Consider the following 21,541-nt stretch of genomic DNA (forward strand, 5'->3'; position numbering starts at 1 on the left):
GAGGGCCTGACTGCCAAAGAATGTGTAGTTTGTTTGCTGCTAGAGGCTATGAGTGTAGAGTCCTATCAGACATCCACTAGGTGCATAGCAATAGGGATAACAGTAGGTGGGGTTAGAGGCATAGCCACAGGTACAGTAGTTGGTACCACCAGATGCACCGTCACCACTAGGGAGGCCAGGGGGATCAATCGATTTGGAGGCACAGATGAGTGCCATAGAGGCTTGAATGTGTGAGGTGTTGAGTACCTTATAGACTGTTATAGTTGTGATGACACTAGGGCCACCACTGCTATTGAGGATAGAGGGGGCATCGATGAGTCAAATAGTCGATGTGGTATAGATGATAGACGTGATAGGGAAGATGCCTTGCAAGGACACAGGTGCCCCTAGTGGGCAAGGACCATCAGATCAGGCACCCTCATAGGGATGAGTGTGGATTATGTATTGTGGCCTCACTCTTCATTATGTATGATTAGTCTTTTGATGTTCATGGGACATTGATGCTGATGTACTTAGTTGGTCTTCGATTTATTGTCATTCATGTTATGGGATCATTTGATGTTCTTGCAGTTTATCTGATATTCATTTAATTTTGACCTTTGGATACATTGTCTGATTTTTATTTGTGCTTTATGATATATTTGAGCTTATCAATGTTTAGATGTGTGTACTTGTTATATCATAGACTTATGCATGCATGTGATGGTTTGATTTGATGATTATGGTAGCAATGGAGGCAGATGTGTATATATATGTGAATGATTAATGTAGATGGATCAGGATTTAGAATAGATGGTATGTTACTAATGATGTAATGAAAATGTGATGTGGTAACATGAATGTAATGACATGAAATGAAATGAGATGTGATAACATGATAGGTAAGGAAATGAAATGAAATGAGTATTGAAATAAAATGGAATGTGATAACATGATAGGTAAAGAAATGAAATGAAATGGGTAATGAAATGAAATGAAATGTAATGAGATGTGAGGAGATGAAATGAGATGTGATAACATGATAGGTAAGGAAATGAAATGAAATGGGTATTGAAATAAAATGAAATGTGATATAACATGATAGGTAAAGAAATGAAATGAAATGTGATAACATGATAGGTAAAGAAATGAAATGAAATGGGTAATGAAATGAAATGTAATGTAATGAGATGTGAGGAGATGAAATGAGATGTGATAACATGATAGGTAAGGAAATGAAATGAAATGGGTATTGAAATAAAATGAAATGTGATAACATGATAGGTAAAGAAATGAAATGAAATGGGTAATGAAATGAAATGAAATGTGACAACATGATAGGTAAAGAAATGAAATGAAATGTCTATTAATATGTGATATATGGTAGGATGATAGGTAGAAAAAAAACCAAATGGAACAAAACAGTTAATGAACCAACCAATATATGATAGGATGATATGAAATAATGAAATGGAATGAAACATTTAATGAACAAAATGATATATAATTGGATGATATGAAATAATGAAACAGAATGAAACATTTAATGAACAAATAGATATATGATAGGATGATATGAGAGAATGAAATGGAATGGAATGTCTAAGTGTGGGGATGGGATAAAAGGAGATGAAAAGATAAACAGGAATGTGATAAAATGGGATGTGAGAAATGAAGGGTGAGTGAATGGTGAAAAATGGAAGGAAATGAAATTGTTTGAGATTTGAAGGCTATAAGGTGGAGTATCAACTTTTGATATTCAAAAGCCACAAAATGAATGGATGAAATGGTGAAATGAAAGGAGGTGGAGGATGAGAAAAGACAATGTAGTGAATTACATGAGATGGAATGTGGTTAAACAAGATTTTTTGAGATTTGAAAGCCATGGAAGGTAGTAGACGATGTGGTGAAATTTGATAGTGACTAGAATTTTCTAAGATTCAAAAGCCACATAATGCAATGAGTGGAATGAAAAGGTGAATGCATGAAGTGTAATGCTAGTGTGGATGTTGTGAAGACACAAAGTCCACGATATTTGAGTGCTAGAAGCTTGTCTTGACAATGATGTGGATGTTGTTGTCCATGATTTGATACCTAGTCATGAAGTTGCTAACTAACATTTGTGAATTGCATCCTAATTTATGTGCCAACCATTTGTTTTCAAAGAACCCAAGATGATAATGCAAACTAAATGAATGCAACTAATTGTCACTTTTTTAAAGAGATGCAAACTAATTATCAACATAGAGCATGTGATAAAAAGTGACTAAGTACAACCACCACTAGCTTAGCTATAGTGATATGAATACTATGTCACACCAAGAAAAGAGGAACAATGTACAAGAAAACATGACAATCATCAAGAGATAGAAGCCATAGCTGTAGAATAATAAAAATAGGTATGAAAATATTCACATGTCAAATAAAAGATCTCACCTAAGATATTGCACAAAATTGGTTGAGGTACACATGGTGCTCCATACAAGAGGAGGCACTTATAAGTGGACACCAATAATGTGAAAAACCACAGGATCACTGAAATAGTGAAAAACCAATGAAAAGATCATGACTTCATCCCAGTACCTCTAGTCAAGTACATCATCAAGCCACAAAAAGCATATGATAGCATAAGAAATCATTATTTGCAGACCAGGCATGTTTCTAGTTGTGCATAATAGTATCAAGCTTATTCAATTCTGCTAGGGAGCAACTATTGTGTCAAGCAGATAGGAAAGCATGGGATATGTTGGTGCCGATGTAGCAACAAATGCTAGTGGTTAGTGTTTGTCGGTGAGAATTTAGGTGGCCAAATGTTAGGGCCAAGGTGCAAGTGTACCGAGTACTAGTGCAGTGGGATGCTGAGAGTGGATACGTGGAAGGATAGTATAGAACAAGTTTTGGGTGAGTGACGGCTATAAGTAGGCAGATAATATGTGAATGAATCAAGATGAAGTGAAATGTAGAATGTGATTATTGGATGTATTGAGAAGTTGTAGGAATCATGCAAGTGAAAGTATGTCAGGCTCACTAGATCAATCACAGTAGGAGGGTGATGCTAACCAGGGAAGGTGGATGAGGCAAAGGTAAAGAGTGAAGTGCATTCGGTGAACCTCCAAGGAGTGGGTGGATTAGTCAAAACTCCAAGTGTTAATTTTGGGTCTAAGTGAGGCAAGTCAACTAAGACAAAGGCCAGTGCAACCTGAAGAGGAAGGGATGGAGGCAAAAAAATTCCCTTGTGAGCTTTGATGATGTTATCAGGGATGACAGTACAATAGGCATTGTAGGTGGTATTAGATGATGGGCCAATGATGTAAGTGGAGACTAGTCCACCTAAGTAGATGAAGAGTATTTCGAGAGCATAGGAGGAGGTGGGGTAAATAAAATCTCCTGAAAAGTCCATGGGAGAAACTTTGAAGAATGTGGGAGGTGTTAATGGAGGTGAAGTAATGATTAGGATGCATCAGTTGATGAGCCTCAGGACACTGGGATGAGGGTCAATAGAAGGGGGAATGAGTAGTGTAAATGTGGAGGAGCCACAACTAGAGGTGGAAGATAGAGATCAATCATCATAGGACATGGAGAAATTATGAAGATTATTACCTATAGAGAGGGTTCGAGTGGAGAATGCAGAACAGGAGGTCACATTTTTGCTAGGATCTAAGGAGAATGCGTGGGAGGATGGGGCACAAACAAAGGCAAGATGACTATAGGTGGTGGTGGATATAGAGCAAGTGTGGGTGTGATCACTAGAGATAGAGCTATGTGTGGAGCACTCATGGGTAGACGGAAATGATGTGGATATGTGGGCTGAATGGTCACAGGCTTAGTAGTTATAGGAATTCCTAAAGATGGCATAGGTGGGTTTAGAGAGCACTCAAAATGAGCTGGTCTTATTATAATTGCAGTATGAGTCTTTTAGGGAAGTGATTGTGAAGGTGAACTCCTTGGTATTGAAGTTGCAGGAGTGGTTAGCATTAAGTGAAAGGAAGGTCGGTCAATTATAACAATGTTTGGGTGAGGCAAAAGTAGACGTGGAGCATTGGCGAATGATGATTGATTAGATGCAATAGGAGCGGGATGTGGCCCAATGAGTGATCATTGCACAAGGGGTAAGCAAGTTGGTGGAGAATGTGTTTGTGGAAATGCACTAGACAAAAAAAGTATACCAAAAAGCTACTTATTGGATGGGACATTATTATAAGGCATTCCCAAATGAGGATTGAGGAGAGATGTAGTTTATAAATAGGGAATTTATGCATCTGTTGAACATGCAATTACGCTGCTGGAGGTTTTCGATTCCCATGGATACGGTGTGGACAAGTAGGGTGTTGACACTAGGTGCTTCTTTGTCTGGAGATAGGCCAAAAGGGATGCCATTGAGTTGACACCCTATTTTTCCATCTCCCTCGGGGAGGCCAAAATAAATAATTTGCCAGCCACTATTTAAATATAATGTTATCATTGGCATTGTAGTAGAATAAAAGCTTGTGCGCATTGTTGTGGCAATCAAAGGGACAACAAATGTTGATTGTAATGCATTGTCATGTGTATTTTTTGTATATTTGGAATATATTTGGATGTGTTTGCATTTTCTGGAATATGTAAATGTTTTTGGTATGTTTGATAGATATTTGAATATTTTTGTGTTTTTGTCAAATGTGTAAATGTTTTTGGGTTGTTTGATAGATATTTGAATGTTTTTGTGCTTTTGTGATAAATATTGGAATGGTTTGACTCTTGTAAAAGGGGGAACAATACAATTCATAGAGTGGGGATAACCGTGACTGGTAGGCAAGAATGCCTATGTGTATATCAAGAACCATTACAAACAATAATAAGACCAATGTGGGGATGTCTCTCTATGTGTGTGATGAGATGGACATTATCGAGGCCTATGAAAAGGCATTTGGGGCCCAAAAGAGGACACTTGGGTCTCAAGATGGTGAAATAGGGCCTTGAAAAGGTGCTTTAACCCAAAAAAGGTGTGTTGGGGGCTCAAAGGACATCAGGGTCTTGAAAAAGGCATTTGACGCCAAAAAAAAGTCATTTAAGGGGCCTTAAAAAAGTGTTTGAGGGGCCTAAAATGGAGCTTTGGGCCCAAAAGGTGCTGGAGGATTCTGAAAAGGACACTTAGGCCTTGAAAAAGGTACTTGAAGGGCCTAAAAAAGGTACTTGGGGACTAAAAAGGCACTGGAGGGGTTCAAAAAGGATGCTTGGGCCTTGAAAAAGGTGCTAGAGGGCCTAAAAAGGCACTGGAAGGGTTTGAAAAGGATGCTTGGGCCTTGAAAAAGGCACCAAAGGGGCCTAACAAGGCATTTTGGGCCTGAAAAGGTGTTGGAGGGGTCCAAAAAGGATGCTTGGGCCTTGAAAAAGGCACTTGAGGGGCCTAAAAAGGTGCTTTGGGCTAAAAAGGTGTTGGAGGTGTTTGAAAAGGACAATTGGACTTTGAAAAAGGTGCTTGAGGGGGGGCCTAACTCATACACTTACGCTTGCTTATTCTATGCCCCTAGTTGAGTGAGGATGAAAGAGTTTGACAGATATTTGGGCTTTCGAGATAGCATTAATATATTTTTTGAAGGGGGTAGACCAATCATGGCCACTAGAATATAAATAAGACTAATGATCTGTTGGGAATTGGGGGGGAAAGAGGGCTCCATCAATGTCTCTTGCACTATTCATGTTGTGCCAAATTTTCCAAAGGCCAACAAAATGTTTCAGGACATTACTACACTGCTTCTTAATACCATTGACGCTCGTTATATGTCGTATACCCCATTTGAGCTAAAGTGAGCCCAGAATTGATAGGAATTTTGAGGTGTTGTTAATTTTTTGAGCTCTTATGATCATTAGTTTCCCTTTCTTCTCTTATTAGTTTTTAATTAGTGTTATTTTAATTCTTTAGTTTTAGTTTTCAACTTATTATTCCAATTTTTCCTCTCTCTTCAGTGGGTAGTTTTTCTTTATTTACGTGTCACTCCCACCTACCTCTCCCTCTCCTCTTATTGCTTTGCTTGGTCTGCAACATATCATTTTGTTTCTTAGCTCTCTTTATCATCCTGATGATGGATCATAGAGTATGATCCGAAACGTTAATTTTATTGATGTTAAAAAAACATACACAATCACACCCAGAAGCGAATACAGAATTTTATGGATTGTGGAAATCTGTTACAATTAACTATGACCATGTTCGAATGTTTTTGGAAAATTTGGGAAATTTTTGAACTCTTTTTTATAATTTTAGACAATTTTTGAATGTTTTGGTAATTTTTGGCAATTTTTTGATTTTTGATATTTTTAAATTATTATTTTTTTTTATTTTTGATATTTTTTTTTTTTGTTTGGTATTGTGGTGTGTTTCTTAAAGCTCTATACATAAAACCATTTGAGATGGATGATGTTGAAGCGTTCTACTAGGTCTATGCTATCACAATCTAAAAGTGTGTAGGTACCAATCCCAAAGGACTCTGTGATAATGTAAGGACCAATCTAATTGGCCTCCCATTTTCCTTTCTTTTCCCTTGCTTGGTTCTTAGGATTCTCTCAGAGCACGAGGTCACCAATCTGAAAAACATAGGGTTTGACCCTTTTGTTGTAATGTCTAGATAACATATTCTAATACACTTTGAGGTGGTCATGTGTTGCACATTTATTCTCTTCTAACAATTCTAGCTATTCTAGATGGGCTACTCTATAATCCTCATCTGATAGGATGTCCTGAAGAGTAACTCTCAGGGATGGGATCTCAACCTCTAAAGGGAGAATAGCTTCACAGCCGTAAACCAAGGAGAAGGGTGGTGTGCCTATAGGCATCCTAACACTCGTCCTATAGGCCCAAAAGGTGGGGTTCAACTATAAATGTCAATCTCTACCAATATCATGGATGGTTCTTTTGAAGATGTTGATAATGGTTTTTTTGGTGGCCTCTGCTTGGCCATTGCCTTGGGGATAATAAATTGATGAGGAGTGGTGTATAATGTGAAATTTTTCACATAATTCATCAATTATTTGATTTTTAAAGTACAGGGTGTTATCTGTGAGAATGGCATGAGGTATGCCAAAGTAACAAATGATATGGTTTAGAATGAAGGAAGAGATTTTTTTTCCCATAGATTCGGCAAGTGGTGCCGCTTCAACCCACTTGGTGAAGTATTATGTGGTGGTGATAATCCATTTATGTCTATTGGAGGAAGGTGGATGGAAGGGCTCCAATTAAATCAAAGCCCTAATGATAAAAAGGCCATGGTGTGGCCAAGGGGTTGAGCTCTTGGAATGGTGCATGAACAAGGTTACCATGGATTTGACATTTTTTGCAGGTTTTGACATAGTCGATAGAATCATTTTCCATGGTTGGCCAAAAATAGCTCATCCTAAGAATCTTCATTTCTAGTGTGAACCCACTGGAGTGTGACCCGCAAATCCCTATATGGACTTCCTAGAGAGTGACTCCAGACTCATCCTTTTCAAGACATCTAAATAAAGTACCATCAAGACCTTTCCTATATAGTGTATCAAGCACCAAGGTGTAATGTGAGATTTGTCGAATAAAATTTCATTTTTGGTTATGCAAGAGGTCACACAGAATGCTATTATCATGGAGGTAAGTGATGATGGGGTTGTACCAAAGGGAATTGGGAGTGTCTAAGTGGAAAATGATAAGGGAATCAGGTTGAATAAATGCAGGTTGAACCACCTCTTCTACTAGGAACTCATACCACTTGTGCTACTCTGGGAGTTGAAGTAAGGAGGCCAAGGTGGCCATAGCATCTACTACTCTGTTCTTTTCTTTGGGAATTTTCTCAAAATTAATGTGAACAAAAAATTTCTTGAGTGTGTCAACAATATGTTTATAAGGCAATAATTTTTCATCTTTGGTCTAATAAGTGTTAGTGACTTAATTGATGATCAATTGGGAGTCTCCATAAACCTCTAGTTTTGTCAATTTCCGTTCTAAAGCTAGCTTGAGACCCAAGACCAAAGATTCATATTTGGCCATGTTGTTGGTGTAGGGGAAAAGCAGTTTCTAAGACTCGGGGATGGTAACATCTAGTGGTGTGATGAACAAGATACTGGTGCCTGATCCATGGTGTGTGTAGGAACCATCAAAATATAATTTCCACATTATTGGCTCTGTCTGAAGAATGTGCATATCTGGGTAATCTGCTAGGATAGGATTTGAACTCTCTATAGGTGCATCTACCAATTGATCGGCAATAGATTATCCTTTTATTTCCTTCCTATCAACATACTTAATGTCAAACTCACTTAGGATCATCACCCATTTAGCGAATTGACTAGTTAATGTTGTTTTGCTGAGAAGATATTTGAGGGGGTCAATTTTGGATATGAGCTTCACGTTGTGTGTTAGAAGGCAGTGACATAGCTTTTGGGAAGAAAAAACTATGGCTAAGAAATCCTTTTCAATAAAAGAGTAATTGAGCTCATAATTAATCAAGGTACAACTGATGTAATAGATGGCATGTTCTTTTCCTTGGTCATTTTCTTGTGCCAAGAGGGCTCCAATTGATTTATCTATTACATAAATGTTCAATAACAAAAGTTTGTGTGGTGCAAGAAGTACCAACATGGGTGGATTCATCAAGTAAGTTTTGAGTAAGTCAAAATCCTTCTGGCATTGGTCATCCCACTTAAAATTTATATCTTTGTGTAGTAAGTGGGTGAAAGGTATACACTTTTTTGCCAACTAAGAAATGAACTAACAAACTGATTGAAGCCTACCTTGAAGAGAGCGTAACCGACTCAAGTCCTTTGGAGGTGGCATATTGATTATGGCTTGTACCTTTTTGGGGTCAACTTATATCCCTTTGGCTGAGACAATGTATCCCAAGAGCTTGCCTAATTTGACGCCAAAAGTGCATTTCTTAGGATTGAGCCTGATTTTGAATGCTTCTAGGTGGGTGAATATTTTGGCCAATATGGGGAGATGCTCTTCTTTACTATGGGATTTGGCAAGAATGTCATCCACATAATCTTCCATGAAAATATGCATCATATCATGAAAGATAGTGGTCATGGCCCATTGATAGGTAGCCCCAACATTCTTCAACCCAAAGTGCATCACATTTCAACAAAACGTTCCCTATGCACAAGTAAAAGTTGTTTTCTCTTGATCTTTTGGTGCTATTCTGATCTAATTATACCTAAAAACCTGTCTATGAGTGAAAACATGGAATGACCCACTATTAGATCAACAATGGTGTTGATGTTAGGAAAGGGAAAATCATATCTTTTGGACATGCTTTATTCAGATCTCAAAAATCTATGCAGATGCGTTTGCTACCATTCTTCTTTGATATGGGGACAATGTTGGATATCCATGATGCATACGCCAAGGGTTAGATGAAATTGGTACCAATTAACTTTTCTAACTCTGCTTTGACTAACAAACCGATATGGGGATGCATCTTTCTAAGCTTTTACTTTATTGACTTGGCCTCTAAAGAACTATTGAGATGATGGAGGATTAAATTTTGGTCTAAGTCAGGCATGTCTACGTAAGACCATGCAAATTTTATCTATCTTTCTTCAAAGAAGAAAATGAATGCATGTCTTTCCTCTGTACTTAAGGACTATGCTAAATAAATGACCCTTAGTTCTTTCTCTGTGCCACTGTTGATTGGTTTTGTTGGTTCAATCAAAATAGAAGATCTTTCCTCATAGTGTTCAAGTAAAGTATCAACCACTGCATCCACGGGTGTCATAGTTGGTTTTTCACCTTGGGATGCGTTACTTTTGTTTATTTCAATTTTTTTCTTGAGGTCAGCCACAACTTGGTAGTGATATTTGAGGTTGTGGGATGCTTTAACTACTTTAATGTGATTGAGGTAATTGATACTAGACTCGACTATATGCCTTTCTTCTATTCTTCATCGACAAGTTGGTTCAACCATGTTAAGGTAGAGGAAGACTTCATAGTTAGTGTCAAATTGAAGGATGTGGTGAGGCTCAGTTGTATCCTAGTTAATGAGTTTAGGATGGACTAGGGCTAATGATTCATAACATGGAACAGGTTTAGTAGGGTTTAAAGACATGATTTCATTGGATGGGTCATACGTTGTATCTATTAGGTCTATGACATGAGCTTCTTCTAGAGTGTTAGGAAAAGTAGAGCTTGCAAGAGCCTCATAGTAGTCATCCTCAAATTCTACTAGAAAGAAGTCAAGGAATAGGGATTGAAATTGAAATCCTTTGACATGTTCATCATCTTCTAAGCTGCTCTATTGTATCTTGATTCTCGATGAAGTGGATCTTGGACTATGAGTTGTTCCTTATGTAGCTAAATAGTTAGATGTGGGTATGTGAACTACATCACATTCTTTATTGTGAAGAGACTCCTCAGATAATGACTCAAATTCCCATTTAGTGGAATCATCATCATCTTTGTTATTAGAGGCATCTATAGATGGTTCTTTCGTAGGATATGAACCTAAGAGGGATAAGTTCACAATTATGATGTTAGTTGTTTTTTGGCTATAACCATCTTTTTGTTTAGGTAGCCATGCCAGGGTGGAAGGGGAGGAATCACTATGATTAGGACAAGCTTTAGAAGAGGCTTGTGTCCTATCTTGTTCATTATATCCTACCCCCATTTTAGACTTGTTGGACCTAAATTGTGCCATTAGAACTTCAATGATGCCTGTCCCTTTTCCTAAAGGACCATCTCCTGTGTGTCCCATCTTTTTCATTAGGTCAAAACCTTTTCCATGTAGGTGGGGAGAGATATCAATGCTTTTTTGACTAATTTCTACCACTGAGTTTGGAGGCATGTTACTTGCTTTAATAAAATGTGCATGATAAGGCTTGGTGGATGACAGTTTTCCATGAGCTCTTGGAGAAAGTGGGGGATCAAATAAGGAAATTGAGTACTCACCCACCCCTTTGCAATGCAATTTACACTTTCTATCAAATTCTTTCATCAATCTATCGATTTCTTCATAGTGTGACCATTTAGGGTCTTTGGATGATGATGGTGAAGGAATGGAAAGACCCAAACAAGTCACTTTCTCTTTACCATTAGTTGACATTGATGAGTGGTTGTTGTTTCGATCAGTAGAGCATGAACTATCTATAGTTGTGGACTGGATGATGTCATCTATTAGTGTACTAGTTTCTTCCCTATTGTGAGGAACTAGGGAATTACAATACTATGCAAAGTGTTGGTCTCTAGGTATGGTCACTTCTTGACCCATGTAAGGAAATTTAAGACACTGGTGATAAGTGGAGGGAATAGCCTACATGTCATGAATCCATAGTCTTCCCAAAAGGATGTTATAAGTTAATTGTAGATCGAAGACCTGACAAACAGTCTCTTTCACAATTAGTCCTACTCTGATTGGCAAAATAACCATGCCTTTAGAGGATCTTTCCTTGTCATCATAAGCTTTGATTGTAATTTTCTTTCTTGGGTCAATAGCATCCTCTGTATACCCTAGTGCTCTTACTAAATTAAGTGTGTAAATATTGAGCCCTGCTCCACCATCAACCAATGCTTGCTTAACCCTATTTCTATATATAAAGACTTCAATATTTAGAGGAGAGTGTTGGGGCTAAATGAAGGACATGTCATCTTGGGCTGAAAAAAATATGTAGTGAGGGGCAACTAGGTTGTTGAACATGTTCTAAAATCTACTCACATCCAAGTCATTTGGTACTAAGGCTTTGGTAAGTATTTCTTTATGCTCCAAGGAAATTTGTAATAGTTCAAAAATGGAGATATTGGTGAGAGTTTTAAGTAATTGGTTGACCAGGTTGTACTTGGGCAAGGAGAAGCTTGTAGCTGCATGATCAAGATTTGTCACAAGTCCTGGTAGGATAACTTTAGAGGCTTGACCTCAGGTAATAGTGTTTGAGGATTATTATTTTTTATATTTAACTATGATGATATTTACGATGTCATCAAAGCCATAAATCATGTTAATGGTATTGTCGTAATGATGCACATAATTAACCTTAGTGTGAGGGGGTGTGTTATGATTGTCTTTGGAGGATTCACCATTTTCATGACTCGTGAAGGGATTCTTAAAGGCCATATGATCTTCATTATTGCTAAGGTTGTTTACTTCGATGACCCCATCATTGATCAATTTTTGGATTGCCCCCTTAAGGGAAAAACAATTGTTTGTTAAATGCCCCCTATTTTGATGGTAGGTACAAATGTGCTTGTCATTCCACCATTTTTATTTGACTTGAGGTTCATAGGGTTTAGCTTCAAGAGGTACAATGAGCTCATCTACCAAGAGGGTTTGCAAGGCACTCTCCTAAGACACTTTAATAGGAGTATATACCTTGGGTATATTAGAAGATTGGTATCTTTAGGGAGGAGGAGCTTGATTGTAAGCAACTTGTTGATTGGTTGTCAAGGGGGATTCTATATTGCATTGGTAGAATGAGTGGGAATTATCTTTTTGGGGTGCATTTAGGTTAGTGTTGTTGACAATAGGATATTATTGGTTTAGATAGGATTAGTTTTGAGGTTTCACATGGTTGGCTTCAACCATCCCATCGTTAACATTGTTCTTATTGTTGTTTTGCTACCATGACTTTTGTTTATGGGTGGCTCGATTGGAGGAATTATGAGTCTGCATTGAGTTATTTGAAAATCCCTTACCATATTTTGATACTTTAATGATGTCATTATTTAGTAAGGTTTCTTCTACCTTAGTAGTATTTTCTAAGGTGGTTTTCAAATATTTGGGCCCTTAGAGTTGGAGCCAATAATTCATTGGTTTGGAGAGACTATTAATGAAGATGTTAGTCTTCTCTTTATCAGGTATGTCTCTATGGTACTTAGCGAAAGTGTGTCTCCATCATTGTAAGAAAGTTTTGAATGACTTGTTGGGGAGTTTTTTCGTGTTGCATAGGTCAATCAGTGTAACTTCCCTTTTGATATTGTAGGAATATTGGGAGATGAACACAGAAGCTAGTTTGTCAAAAATTTTGATATTGGAGGGTAGCTTGGAGAACCACTCCATGGCTTGCCCTCCAAGGCTTCTAGGAAATAGTCGCATTAGGTATGTTGTGTCATGGAAAAATTCCATACTCAAGGTATAGAATTTTTTGAGGTAATCTTGCAGATCTAATGTGCCAAAATGTTTATCATATTTTGGTATTTGTACATTTTGTGGGAAAGGCATGAAGGTAATGTTCTTGTCAAAGGGGAGAGGACACACCTTCTCAAGGCAGAATTCTGTGGGTTGCATTTTTTCTCTCTTCATTCTTTCCATTTCCACTTGTAGGTCTTGTAACTTTTGTGTGACAATATCTAGGGGTGACTCTTCTTCATCTTGTTTCAAGTTGGTCACATCAAAATCGAATGGTAATTTCATACCTTGTTGTGCTAATGCTATTATATAGTGTTCCTTATGTTTTTCGAGTATCTTGTCCATGATGTCAATAAGCTCAGGATTTTGTTAGAAATCTTTGATCTTAGTTTTGATAATTTTGTCATCCCATACATTAGATGAACCCATTGTGGCCATAGATTCTGAGTTTTGGTTGAACAAGGGTGACTTGTGAATAGCTGCATTATGTGGGCAATTTGTTGTTGTGGTAGGCTCAAGGAGATTTAGAGGTTTTTGTGCATTTGATAATTCTATTGGCTATTCTAGCACTCACTCGTATAGGTGATTGCTTTGGTCTTTTAGCTATACCAGTTTTATGTGGTAGCATGAAATGTGAGTTGGATTCCTTTAGTTCTTAGGCATTTTTCAAAAAGGAAAGGGTTCCCGTTGACTATGATTTGTCTATGGTAACAAGTTGGATTGGACAAGGTGTTTGCAAATGTTGATAGGATGAGTTTCACTTTCATGAAGTCAGGTAAGGGATGGATGTGTATCTTTGAATGTTTCTGACTTGACGTGCAAAATGAGGTAATGATAGCTGTTGAGTTGATAATGATGTTTGTAGCTCTACTTGTTTTGAAAGGATGTTTTCGATCAAATATGAAATTTCTTAGACTTTGTAAAATACCAACAAGGAAAAGGGTATCCAAATTGATCATTTGTTCACGATTATTATGCTCACAAATGGCCTATGTTTTATGTTTTTTTCTTAGATGCATCATAGGAATGGTCAAATGCACTATTATATTGATCATATGCATTTTTTTAATGGTCATATGCACTATTATAAATGTTATATGCATTGTTTAATGATTTAGATGCATCATTCTACTAGGAAAATGCACTATTTCAAGGCTCATATGTGTTGTTAATATGAATATGCATTATAACAGAGATCAAAAGCATTATGTGAATATTCAAAAGCATTTTTTTATGCAGTATATGCACTACTTTTAGGGTTGGTCAACAATGTCTTCATCTTGAACATAGTTTCTCAATACCAGTTTGAAGTTTGTCTTTTTGGAAGGTTTATGATCCACACTGGTGTTCATTATTAGGTTTTAAAGCACTTCCAAGAATAAAAGTAGTAAGACCAAAACAAAATGAAAAATTGTATGCATCTAGAAAATCGAAGAAAATGGCTTCCTACCAAGGTTATCTAAAGTCGGTGACTAGTGGGTCTTAGTATTCCAACTATGTTCGAATTTACCTCTCCTATGACAAAGAGCTTCCCACCAATGCTAAGGAGGTTTGGTGCAATCCCTTGCAGGACTACTCAAGGAAGGCTATACTTTGAACATGGGTGGCTTGATTTCGATTAGGAATACAAGATTAGAAGGCAATCCCTCTCACTGGCCCTGCTAAGACAACTTAGGAGGTAGCCTTTCTATGGCTAGATAATCCTACCTAGTGAAAAGTGAGAAACGGAAGTCAAAAACAAGTTTGGGAATCTGATCACTCGATGAGAGTGAGAGCATATCCCTATTGTTTTGGCTCCCCAAACACAATAAACACAAAGGTTTAATCACTAGCCCTTATACTACTAAAGACAAAGGGGCTCCTAGTTATGCTATGTGTGGATTCTTTTCCTTGTTTAATTGTAACCAATCTTTATAGAAGGTTGGGCATTTTGATCAACTCGAAGGCGTTGAGAGATAGGCCTACTTCTATTTTGGATCAGCGAGATTGAACGCTTCTATTAAGCTATGTTTGGAACTTTCAAATGTTGCACTTTTGTATTGACAAGAGCTGAGGTCCACTTACCAGGTTCAAAGCTAGTAAAGGCTAGGCATATTTATGAGGGTCTTCATTCTTGTTGTGCACTATTTGTAATCTGAGAGTGTTTTTTCATTAACTTGGAAGGGACCTATAAGTAAACGATATTCAGATCTGGAAGTCAGATTTAGGAAACTATAATTTTTACCAGATGCAATACAGAAATGCTCATATGCATTACAAGAAGCCTTATATGCACTATTCTATCATGAAAATGTGCTATAAGAAAATTAAATGTGTTGTAAGATGCCTTATATGCACTACAAAAATGATTAAATACATTACAGAACAATGTAAATGCTTTATAAAACTATGTATATGCACTACAAAAAGATTAAATGTGTTAAAACAAAATTCATAAGCATCAAAATATCTCTTAGAAGTGTTGAAACAAAGTGTAGAAGTGTCAAAAGATTTAGATCCGGCCCTTGTGTGCTTGGGGAAGACTTTGGGATGTTGTTCTCGCTGATCTGAGGCCTCTCAAACACTGTAGAACCTATATTTGATCAGATTTGCACAAAAGAATAGCAAGAATCATGGATCTACACTAGAAATGAAAGATTAGACTGAAAAACTTGAAAATAGAGAGGCTTTTAGTTCAGCCCCATGGTGAGCACCATTTTGTACATGATGTGAACGTGTATTCATGAAACCTTAGTGTAGAATGCAAATAGATTGATGACGAACTTGACTAGACCCAAGATATCATCATTAGAATGTAATCTCTATGAGCATCTCATGTTTCCCTAACTAGAACTACTAAAATAGCTCTGAGATCAGCATCTTAGTGACAGTTCTAGAGTGGGAGTATGCTAAAAAGGCAAATCTATAAGAATGCATACAAGATCTATGACTATAATGCAGATTATATGCTATCAAAATGGATATGCAACAAGCTAACATGCAATGAATGATGTTAAATGACATAAAAGCAATGCTAAAATACTATGAACTTGCTAAAATTCTAATACTAAAATGATGAATCAAAATGTGCCTATAGTGTAGATGCCTAAAACTTGGGTCCTTTCCTCTTAGATTTCCCTCCTATTTATAGGATTTCGGAAGGGGTTGGGATAAGAATCAAGATTTTCACCTTTGATTGGTTCGTGAAACTGAAACTAAAAATATCTCTTCAGAAACTAGGAGGAAGAGTCCAACAAACTTTATTTTGAGGATAATTGAGGATATTTCTAATTCTTTTAAAATGAAAAAGGTAGATTTCCAATTTTGTGAGGATAAATGATTTTTTTGATTTAATAAATGTCTTATTTATTTTCAACACTTTTGTCTTTTTCCTTCTTTTTTCTGAATTTCGTTTTATGAATTTGAATTGTTTTTCTCCTCTTTTAATGTTAATTTAGGTCTTGTCAGTTTGATAGGTGATTAATGACCTGATGTGATTTTTTATCTGAAAGTCTATTGTGTTTCTTCTAATTTTCTCTTTAATTTGCACTGATTGATCAGAATTGCATTATTTAGGTCTTTGCCAATCTTTGGGCATCTATATTACTCGAAGACAAATGTCATATCAATCAATTACCATTTTCTAAGGGAACAAGAGCAATAAAAAGAGTTAAGGTTGGAATATGTACCAACCAAGGAGAAACTAGGTGATATCTATACAAAACATCTAGGAGAAAGGTTAGGGGTCTTACCCCTATTCATCTTGAACTGAGCATAGATAGGCATGCATCAATCTATGTTCAAGAAATGAATAAGTATAAAGGTGGATTGATGAGAGAAAGCAACTACTCTATGGGGGGAGTAGTCAAGAGAGCAACAAGAAAAAAAAGATGGTCACCTTTTGCGTTTTTATCAAAGGGGGAGAAATTGAGAGTAGCATGAGTAGAAGAATAAATGGGGAGCATAAGAATAAATGAAGCTAAATAGAAGTTTGCAAAGAGCTCAAGATAGAAAAATGAGAAGAGAAATATAATGGTGAAAGCATGAAGATGCACTATCTTAGGGGAAATGTTGAAAGAAGGAAAATAAGGCACCGAATTAGAGAGTGCTAAAATGACTAAGTGTTTCCATCAATGCCAATATGGGAGATTGTTGGCCTAAGTGTCTTGAATAATGACTGGTAGACTTAGTCATTAAAGTTTTTTTCATTGATGTTAACACATACAAAGTAACCAAGACTGGTAGAAAGGAGTGACCCGTAGAGTACACTGATGTGTGACTCTAGTTCACAAGGGTGATTAGAGAAGAGAAGAAGTGCATAACCAATAAAGAAAATGAAAGAGGTGATCCACCTAAATGAAGTATACAAATATCAAGGAAAAGAAGATTAATTAGTGAGTTGAATTTTCTAGGTTAGTAAGGAAATCATGGAGAAAGATACTTGTGACTACCTAGTCATTTATGTAAGGAAACTCAGGTGTGGAAACAACTTCCTACACTAATCTCTTAAGGAAAGTATTGTGCAAATTCTTTTTAAATCCTTACAATTTCATATTCACTTTTGGTAAAACAACAATATTGCAATCAACCATGAATACAAAAAACAGATAGAGAAATAATAACACATAAACACAAAGATATGTCGGTGGGGAAAAACCTTTCAGTAAAACAACCCCACCCCTCCAAAACCTACACAATGTATTATCTTCAACTCAAAGGTTACAACACACTTATAGTGCAAGCTCTTTCAGGACATAGAAGACTTATTCAGTAGAAACCAACAATACACTACTCATACACTCAACTATCTATAGCCCTCAAAGTTCTTATATAATGTGCTTTCCATCATTAGGGCATCTTCCAAAGATAGATCTTACACATCATAGAAATCTGTCATAACCGTTTTAGTCATGATTTCCTTACACATAATTAAATCTTCCAAAGATAGTTCTTATGCATCATTGGAATCCATCATAACCATTTTAGTCACAATCTCATTACACATAATTAAATATTCCAAAGATAGCTCTTACGCTTCATAGGAATCTATCATAACTATTTCAATCATGATTTCCTTACAAACAATTCAAGATGCTAACACATGCAAGTAGAGTGACACATCAACATGCCAACTAGACATGTACACTTACACTTAATTACATTATTTGCAATAAATACATTTACAAAAAAGAATAAGAATAGGAATTATCCAAGGTTGAGACACCTTATTCCTAATATTCTCCCACTTGTTGAACATCTTGTAAGAGCAATAGGAATATAATAAGAACTAATCACTATAGGCCAGAAGTCCCATAGGCTCCGAACACCATCTAAACTTCTTTGTGCCTACTAGTTTCCTCAATGCATCTACAACATTCTTTATAGTATCTACCTTCTGCAAATTTACCTTTCCATCTTTCACCATATCTCTCACAAAGTGAAACTGCACATCAATGTGCTTCGTTCTACCATGGAAAGTTGGATTCTTTGCAAGGAAAATAACACTTTGACTATTACAACAAATAGTAATATGTCCTACATCAACACCAATATTAGATCACAATCTCCTAATCCAAATGGATTCCTTACAAGCATGAGTAGCAGCCATGTACTTAGCTTCTATAGTGAACAAAGAAACCACAGGTTTTCACTTACTGATCCAACTGATGGCACCACCAAACATAGTGAACACATAAGCACTGGTGGATCTCCTATTGTTAATATCACCTACCCAATCTGAATCCACAAACCCACAAATACAAACCAAATGTGGATATCTAGAAGAGTTACCATGATAACGAACAGAGTAATCTAATGTACCCCTCAAATATCTAAAGACTCACTTAACTGCATCCCAATGTACCCCTCTAGGATTAGGCATAAACTAGCTCAAAACTCCCACTACTTGGGCAATGTCTAGTCTAGTATAGGCCATAGCATACATAAGTTTTCCAACTACACTAGCATAAGGTACTCTACTCATGTCCTTCACCTCACTAGGAAATTTTGGACAATCATCTATAGATAACTTTGTTCCCATAGAAATAGGAACACACAATGGTTTATAATCTACCATGTTGAACTTGTCCAACATAGACTTTACATACTTACTGTAACTCAACCAAAGTTTTCTACTAGACCTATCTATATTGATTTCCATGCCCAAGATGTACCTTGCTGCCCCAAGATCTTTCATCTCAAAAAATTCTGACAACTGAGATTTAAAATTAGAAATCATACCTTTACCCTTCCCAAATAGCAACATGTCACCAACATATAATGCAACAATAAGAAAGTGATCATTTTCAACTCTAAAGTAAACACACTGATCTGATTTTGATCTTACAAATCCAATTGACAACACAAGGCATCAAACTTAAGGTACCACATCCTAGGAGATTGTTTCAAACCATATAGAGCCTTCTTTAATCTACAAACCAAAGATTCTTTACCCCTAACAATGTAGTGCTCAAGCTATGGCATATAAATCTCTTCCTCCAAATCACCATGAAGAAAAGTTGTCTTCACATCCATCTATCCTATCTCTAAATCATATGATGCAATAAGAGATAACAAAAATCTAATGGATGTCGACTTTACAATAGTAGAGAATATTTCACCATAATCTATTCCCTCTACCTATGAATACCCCTTCGCAACCAATCTAGCTTTGTTCCTTTCAACACTACCATCTGCATAGAATTTCTTCTTGAACACCCATTTTCTACCAATAGTTTTGATCCTTTAGGCAAACTTACATGGTCCCAAGTTTTTATTTTATCCAATGAAGCCATCTCATCATCCATGGCCTTAATCCAAGAACCTATGTCTTCCATATCCAAAGCCTCTTTCATAGATCTAGGCTCATCAGTGTTAGTAATCAAAGCAAAATTACAACTAGAATCTAACATAGAATAACAAAACCTTTATGGCTAATTTCTTACTCTTGTGGATCTTCTCAAGTGATGATGTTGAGGTTGTTCTTCCTCTTCTTCTGAACTATCAGAGCTACTAGAGCTCTCCTTATCATTAGACCCAACATTGTCTTTATGTTCAGTCTTCTCATGGGTAGGATGCAACTGAACAATATCTTCCTTCTTTTCTTTTTCATTTGGTTCTAACACAATAGGAGAAGATGTTAGCTCTCTAAAAATAACATTTCTACTATACAAAACATTACTAGTCACAAGGTCCCAAAGCTTGTATCCTTTCATACCAACATTGTATTTGATGAAAATACATTTGACAGCTTTATTTTCCAACTTAGATCTTTTCTCCTTTAGAACATGTGCATAAGCTTCGCAACTAAAAAAATGAAGATGTCTAATTGAGAGCTTCTTACTAGACCACACCTCCATGGGTGTCTTACCAGCAAGAGCTAATGTAGGAGATATGTTAACCAAATAAAAATCAATGGCCATAGCTTCAGCCCAAAACTTTTGTTCAAGACTAGCTCCATTAAGCAGACTCCTAGCCTTCTCCATCAGTGTCATGTTCATTCTTTCTACAACTCCATTTTTCTGTGGTGTATAAGGAGTTATCTTATGCCTCTCAATACCTCATTCTTTATAGAATTGTTTGAACTCTACTGAGAAAAAATCATCCCCATTGTCAATTCTCATACACTTAATCTTCTTACTAGTCTGATTCTCTACAAGGGCTTTAAAATCCTTGAATTGAATAAAGACTTGTGTCTTACTTTTTAGGAAATAAATCCATGTTCTTCTACTACAATCATCTATGAAAGTTTAAAAAAAAATATAGACTTGGATATTGAAGGAACTTTTACAGGACCAAATACATTGAAATGAATAAGATCCAAAACATCAAAAGATTTATGAGAACTAGAGTAAAATTGAACATGATTTTTTTTACCATAGACACAATGTTTGCACAATTCAAACTTAAGATTACAATCATTTAACCCCTCAATGAGGTTCTTGTTTTTCAGGGTTCTGAGACCCTTCTCATCAATGTGATCAAATCTCATATGCCACAACATTGTCTTTTCTATCGTTCACTTTCCTTCCAATGTGTTTACACCCTTAGGTACACATGTTGTACTACCATTAGAACCAATAACCATAGTCTTCTTTACTACTTTTTCAAATGGTGGCAATGAAGTGATAGGTGCTCTCTTCTTTGAAACAGAAGAACTATTGCATTGAGAAATGCATGCATCAGGCTAAACTAGAGTACCTCTCCTAGTACCCTTAGCAAGCACCATAGCTCCTCTCATCATCTTACATCTATCTTTAGAAAAAACAACTTGCACACCTACATCATTCAGCATACTTATAGATAATAGGTTTCATTCCAAACTAGGAATGTGCATTACCCCATTGATCCCCTTTACTCGTCCATCAATGAATCTAATAGTGACAAATCCTCATCCAACTATCTTTAGGTGAGAATCATCACCCAAGTACACCTTTCCACCATCAAAAACTTCATACTTTGAGAACCAAATTTGATGAGAGGTCATGTGGAAAGAAGCACCTGAGTCTATCAACCACACATCA

The sequence above is a fragment of the Cupressus sempervirens genome, chromosome 6 (assembly GCF_028749045.1).
Source record: "Cupressus sempervirens isolate cs-2001-9-10 chromosome 6, ASM2874904v1, whole genome shotgun sequence".
NCBI classification, from domain to species: Eukaryota; Viridiplantae; Streptophyta; class Pinopsida; order Cupressales; family Cupressaceae; genus Cupressus; species Cupressus sempervirens.